We start from the raw sequence: 7,426 nt of genomic DNA, 5'->3' as shown, positions 1-7,426 counted from the left end.
GGACACCAATTCGTTCCCACTAACACAACAATTACAGCGCCATTAGCTAAGTAAAACGCACCCACGTTCAGAGACGCATAACCAGTCAAAAGTTTGGGGTCACTTTTCAATGAAAACATACATGAAAGGAGTTGCAAAATGAATAGGAAATATTGTCAAGATGTTGACAAGGTTATAAATAATGATTTTTTTAAAATGTTGAAATCAGCAAACAGCTCATCCACATGACGTCATACACGTGGTCTGCGGGTGTGAGGCCGGTTGGGCAAACTGCCAAATTCTCTAAAATTACATTGGAGGCGGCTCATGGTAGAGAAATTAACATTAAATTCTCTGGCAACAGCTCTGGTGGACATTCCTGCAGTCACCATGCCAATTGCACGCTCCCTCAACTCGAGAGAGCTGTGGCATTGCGTTGGGTGACAAAACTGCACATTTTAGTACCATTTTATTGTCCCCAACACGAGGTGCACCTATATAATTATCATGCTGTTTAATCAGCTTCTTGATATGCCACACCTGTCAGGTGGATTGATTATCTTGGCAAAGGAAAAATGCTCATTAACAGGGATGTAAACTAATTTGTGCATAACATTTTGAGAAATGAGCATTTTGTGCATATTGAACATCAGCTCATGAAACATGGGACCAATACTTTACATGTTTATATTTTTGTTCAGTGTAGGATTTCCCAGCATTTTTGCAGGAGCTAGTCATTTCTATGCGATGTGGCCACAGGCACGTGAAGTACCATAATGACACACACAGTGCGACCAAAACAAAACTCTACACACATTCAATAGCATTTCTCACTCAATACAAAACATGGAATGAATATCTTGGTATCTCTGTTTTCTGTAGATCCACCTGCAACTGGACTCTTTATAAGATAACCTACTCTTGGCGATACTTTCCTCGTTCTCGATTCGGGAAAAGGGTTAACACACTGTAGCTACTTGCGCCGATGCTCTCCCTCATGCGCGACTAGCAAGCTAGGGCTAAAACTTGTGAAAAAGTGAAATAGGTAGCTAGTTATCTGGTAGCTAGTTAAAGTTCATATTATCATGCAAAAATATAGTCACGTTAATTTGTATTGACATTCATTTGAACTTAGTCTACCTGTTGTCTTCTGTTTTCGTCTTTTCGTTTTGTGGGTAGAAATTTGGGACAAAATATCCACAGGAAAGTATTACTAAACCGACTTCAAAACGCAGGTCTATGTGTGGCGATCTTGATTTGTTTGCTCATCACCTAAAGCACACACATAAGACAGAAGTGCATGCATACTAACCAAAACCATTCGAACCCTCCCAGAAATGTGGTTGTTTGTTCAGAGGCTTACTCAGACCTAGCTCCGAAGCAGAATGCACAATACGACCTCCTGCTCCCAGAGGATGCTGGGTAACAACCCCCCCCCAGTCGTCTCGGTGTAACTGACTCTTTCTCTCTGGTCTTAGGTTCCTGGAGGGAGACGAGGATGAGGACACATGCACCATCTCACAGGATGACATCGCTGATGCTGTGGGAATAGACACATTACCTCCGGGGCAAATTTGAGTCTTTCAGGGACAATGTGTCATTTAAGTTGCCACAAGCAGAAGATTTTAAATTATCTGGGTTCCTTGTCAGTCTTTTTTATAACAATGTGTTTGTCTCGAACTCGCTCTCACTCCACAGTATTTTAACCTGACCCTGTCTCAGTTTGGGCCCTACCAACTGGATTACAACAAGACGAGATGGTCAGTTTCACCTGCTGTTGTTTGAGTGTTCTGTGCAAGTGGGCCAGATATTCTATGCTTTATTGTTAGACCTGCATTTACTGGATAAATTAACTGTGAGTGTGTGTTTTGGTCTTGAGAAGATGTCTCGTATGTGTGTGTGTTTCCTCTATTCCAGTCACCTGCTGCTTAGTGGAAGTAGAGGTCATGTGACCTGCCTAGACTGGCAGTCCAAACAGCTGATGTGTGAGATGAATGTGATGAAGATGGGGACCCAAAACAGACCTCCATGCTGTAAGGGCTATTTGACTAAGAAGGAGAGTGATGGAGTGCTGCATCAGATGACCTTGCCTCCACAATCACCTGACCTCAACCCAATTGAGATGGTTTGGGATGAGTTGGACCACACAGTGAATGAAAAGCAGCGAACAAGTGCTCAGCATTTGTGTGAATTCCTTCAAGACTGTTGGAAAAGCATTTCCCATGAAGCTGGTTGAGAGTGCCAAGAGTGTTCAAAGCTGTCATAAAGGCAAAGGGGCTACTTGTAATGAGTAGGTGTGTCCAAATGTGGACTGGTACTGTATGTGTATATATAACTCAGCAAAGAAACTTCCTCACACTGTCAACTGTTTATTTTTCAGCAAACGTGTAAATATTTGTATGAACATAATATTCAACAACTAAGACATAAAATGAACAAGTTCCACAGATATGACTAACAGAAAGGGGGGGGGGGTCGAAATAAAAAATAACAGTCAATATCTGGTGTGGCCACCAGCTGCATTAACGACCGTTCCACAGGTGCATGTTCATTAATTGTTTATGGTTCATTGAACAAGCATGGGGAAGTGTTTAACTCTTTACAATGAAGATCTGTGAAGTTATTTGGATTTTTACAATTTATCTTTGAAAGACAGGGTCCTGAAAAAGGGACATTTCTTTTTTTGCTGTGTGTGTGTGTGTGTGTGTATACTTTATTACCACCTCCATTGATTTAGTCACCCTAATTCTGGCCATCCTATAAGGGTAAAAACTCCAAACTTTTGAATGGATTGTGATGGCGATATGAGATTTGGACCATTGGTTTTCTTAGAGGAATATCTACACAATTAACATTGACCCATTGGTCAAAATATTACTTTTTGTTTGGAAACCCTACACACTCATTTAGATGCACATTTTAGGCATTATTTCCTCTCCCATTGAATCATCCTAATCTATATTCCTCTCTGTGTCCTTTAGGTGGCTCCACTGTGAAGCCATGTTCACAGTGGCTCAGAAGAAGTGGCTCTATATCTATGACAACAAGGGCATTGAGCTCAAAGATGGTTTCCGCATGCAGTTTCTCCCCTACCACTTCCTACTGGCCACAGCGGTGTGTTAACTTATACTAGCTTTGTAATGTTTGTGCCATATGTCAGGGGAATTTATTGTTTAATGTGCTTGTTGAGAATATGAATGTGAAACTGACTGAAGACATAGGTAAGCTCTGGGGGGCTAACAAATCTTCAGCTCTCAAGCAAGGTTACTCACACAACATGCGAGCGTAGTCAGGTGAACCACCACCAAGACTCACCTGTGAACTCCTGTCCCTCTACCCCTCCTCCAGAGTGCGACAGGTTCCCTGCAGTACCTGGACGTGTCGGTGGATAAGGAGGCGGCAGGCCATCTGCACCAAGGCTGGATGTGATGGCCCATAACCCACACAACGCTATCATCTACCTGGGCCACTCCAACGGCACCGTTACCCTCTGGACGCCCAACCAGAAAGAGCCGCTCGTCAAGATGCTCTGCCACTAGGGAGGCGTTCGCTCGGTCACCATCGACAAGACTGGCACGTGAGTCTCAATCAAAAACATAATATCGTTCTAGTTTTGGTCTCTTAGCTATTGCAAGGTGGTTATAATGTTATGTAATGTAGCTGTTGTAGTCAATATGAAATCCACACATTTGGGTCATTTTATTTTTTGTCTTTGCTGGTGTACTTCTGTAAATGTTCAGCAGAGGGTTTTCCTGTAAGAATCTCCTGTCTATGCAGGTACATGGTGACCTCGGGCATGGACAAGAGGCTGAAGGTATATGACATCAGATCCTACTGGCCCCTGCTGTCCTACTGCTTGCCTGCGGGAGCTTCCTGTCTGCCTCTAAGTCAGAGGGGCCTGCTGACCGCCGCTACGGGAGACATAGTCCAGGTCATACACTGTAGTCATACATACTGCTTAAAATGTTTGTGTGCCATGCTTTTTGTATTTCCCTGTGATCCTCAATATAAACTCAATGTTTCCTGCCATTCCATAGTTCCATTCCACCAAGCCATGGTATAGCCTCAAACTATATTAACCTATATGGCCCACTGAATCTAGAACCAAGCATACTTATGAAATTGACAGAACTGGAACCTAAATACTCATTAAAAGTGAGAGAATGGATTGCTCTGGGGCAGCAACATGGCACTCAGCTCTGTTGTCCAAACTCTGTACTGTTTCTGACTCTTAAAAAAAACTCAGTATCTGTTAACTTCTTGAAACTCCCCATCCCGGATCCGGGATCGTGACTAAAGCCTCAGGCTCATTAGCATAACGCAACGTTAACGATTTCTGAAAATCGCAAATAAAATTAAAATAATGCGTTTGCTCTCAAGCTTAGCCTTTTCTTAACAACACTGTCATCTCAGATTTTCAAAATATGCTTTTGAACCATAGAAATTGACTAATTTGTGTAAGAGTATGCAAAGCTAGCATAGCATTTTGTGTAGCATGTAGCACGCAACATCTTCACAAAAGCCAGATAACCAAATAAATAAAATCATTAACTTTGAAGAGCTTCGGATGTTTTCAATGAGGAGACTCTCAGTTACATAGCAAATGTGCAGTTTTTCAAAAAAATATTATTTGTGTAGGACAAATCGCTCCGTTTTGTTCACGTTTGGCTATGAAAAAACCCTGTATACAGTTATAGCCTGAAGCTCATTAGCATAATGTAACGTTAACGATTTCTGAAAATCGCAAATAAAATGAAAATAATGCATCTGCTCTCAAGCTTAGCCTTTTCTTAACAACACTGTCATCTCAGATTTTCAAAATATGCTTTTGAACCATAGAAATTGACTAATTTGTGTAAGAGTATGCAAAGCTAGCAATGCATTTTGAATAACATGTAGCACGCAACATTTTCACAAAAACCAGATAACCAAATAAATAAAATCATTTACCTTTGAAGAGCTTCTGATGTTTTCAATGAGGAGACTCTCAGTTACACACCAAATGCGCAGTGTTTCCTGAAAGCGTCTGTGTGTAGGAGAAATCGTTCCGTTTTCTACATTGCGCCTGGCTACTGAAACGAACCGAAAATGCAGTCACCTACAACGTAAAACTTTTTCCGGATTAACTACATAATATCGACCGAAACATGGCAAACGTTGTTTGGAATCAGTCCTCAAGGTGTTTTTTCACATATCTCTTCATTGACATGCAGTTCGTGGAAGCTTGCTTTACTCTCTGTATTGTTTGGAAAAATACTGGCAGGTGACTTTTGCGCACCAATTTCGGCGCAGGACACCGGGCGGACACGTGGTAAATGTGGTCTCTTATGGTCAATCTTCCAATGATCTGCCTACAAATACGTCACAATGCTGCAGACACCTTGGGGAAACGACAGAAAGGGCAGACTCATTCCTCTTGCGTTCACAGCCATATAAGGAGATCATGACAAACAGAGCCTCAAAAATCCTTGTCATTTCCTGGATGCCATCTCATCTTGGTTTTGCCTGAAGCTCACGTTAAAGGGCACGCACAGAGAAGATCTTTGTATTTCTGGACACGTCAGAGTGTTTTCTTTCGAACAGTAGCAATTATATGCATAGTCGAGCATCTTTTTGTGACAAAATATCTTGTTTAAAACGGGAACGTTTTTCATCCAAAAATGAAATTGCGCCCCTAGAGTTCAAAGAGGTTAATGACGGAGTCTGTGTCTCTGTGCTCAAGTTGTGTCTGCTTATCTGTGTGTGTTCTGTAGGTATACAGAGATGTGTGGTGAACCCCAGTGACTAAGCCCTACATGGCCCACAGGGCACAGTGCTCAGTGTGGGTGGTAGACTTCTGTCCCTTTTGAAGATGTGCTTGTTGTAGGCAATGGAGAGGGCTTCACCAGCATGGCCATACCAGGTCCGAATGAAATTCTGATTCAAATTCTCCTTTGTGCCATGTTCTATTACCACTCATACACAATACAATTCAATGAAATGTCTTCATTATTTCATATTTTACTAACACACATCTCTCTTGCTCTTCTTTCTGATCCCTAACCTCTGTTGGCAGCTTTCCACCCCTCCGGAAGTGATCAGGAAAACAGTGGAAGTCAGGATGAAGACAGATAAAGAGAGAAGAGGCGGCAGCAGCTGGACAGAGGAAGCAGTGGATGTGTCAACTCCCATTGGTCCTCTGTGGGGATGAATTTTGACCTTTCAGATACACGTTCTTGGACATTCTTCCAAACGCCCAGACAGCAGGCTCCAACAGCCACTGCAGACAAACAAAACATAGTGTATTCAGACACCTTGACTTCTAAAATTGCTGAGAAAAACAACGAGTTAATCAATCTACACACATTACCCCATAATGACAAAGCAAAAACAGGTTTTTAGAACTGTTTGCAAATTTATAAATAAAATGTACATTACTCAGTACTTTGTTGAAGCACCTTTGGCAGTGATTACATCCTCAAGTCTTCTTGGGTATGACGCTACAAGCTTGGCACAACTGAGTTTCTCCCATTCGTCTCTGCAGATCCTCTCAAGTTCTGTGTCAAGTTTGATGGGGAACATCGCTGCACAGCTATTTTCAGGTCTCTCCAGAGATGTTTGATCGGGTTCAGCTCTGGCTGGGCCACTCCAGGACATTGAGACTAGCCCCAAAGCCACTCCTGCATTGTCTTGGCTGTGTGCTTAGGGTGGTTGTCCAGTTGGAAGGTGAACCTTTGCCACAGTTTGAGGTTTTGAGTAAAAGGCACGACAGCCAGCTTCGAGTTGGCCAAAAGGCACCTAAAGGACTCTCAGGCCATGAGAAACCAGATTCTCTGGTCTGATGAAACCAAGATTGAAATCTTTGGCCTGAATGCCAAGCGTCACATCTGGAGGAAGCCTGGCACCATCCCTATGGTGAAGCATGCTGGTGGCAGCATCATGCTGTGGGGATGTTTTTCAGACGTTGGGACTGGGAGATTAGTCAACATCAAGGAAAAGATGAACGGAGCAAAGTACATAGAGATCCTTGATGACAACTTTCTCCACAGTGCTCAAAACCTCAAACTGTGGCAAAGGTTCACCTTCCAACTGGACAACCACCCTAAGCACACAGCCAAGACAACGCAGGAGTGGCTTCGGAACAAGTCTCCATGTCCTTGAGAGGCCTGGACTTGAACCCGATAGAACATCTCTGGAGAGACCTGAAAATAGCTGTGCAGCAACAGATCCACAGATGATGCACTCTATTTCACTCCACAATGCCCTTTCCCACCTGGACAAAAGGAATGCCTATGTGAGAATGCTATTAATTAACTACAGCTCAGCGTTCAACACCATAGTTCCCTCAAAGCTCATCACTAAGCTAAGGATCCTGGGACTAAACACCTCCCTCTGCAACTGGATCCTGGACTTCCTGACGGACCGCCCCCAGGTGGTAAGGGTAGGTAACAACACATCCGCTCCACTG

The 7,426-nt window shown here is 43.0% G+C and overlaps 1 pseudogene; it reads left to right on the top strand.

Moving 5' to 3' along the window:
* Positions 1–1,279: 1,279 nt before the first annotated feature.
* On the top strand, positions 1,280–6,093 carry LOC135559373 (WD repeat-containing protein 46-like; annotated as a pseudogene).
* The last annotated feature ends 1,333 nt before the right edge of the window (positions 6,094–7,426 follow it).

This window comes from Oncorhynchus masou, chromosome 18 (genome assembly GCF_036934945.1).
Source record: "Oncorhynchus masou masou isolate Uvic2021 chromosome 18, UVic_Omas_1.1, whole genome shotgun sequence".
Taxonomy (NCBI): domain Eukaryota; kingdom Metazoa; phylum Chordata; class Actinopteri; order Salmoniformes; family Salmonidae; genus Oncorhynchus; species Oncorhynchus masou.
This window is presented reverse-complemented; position numbering and strand designations above follow the sequence as displayed.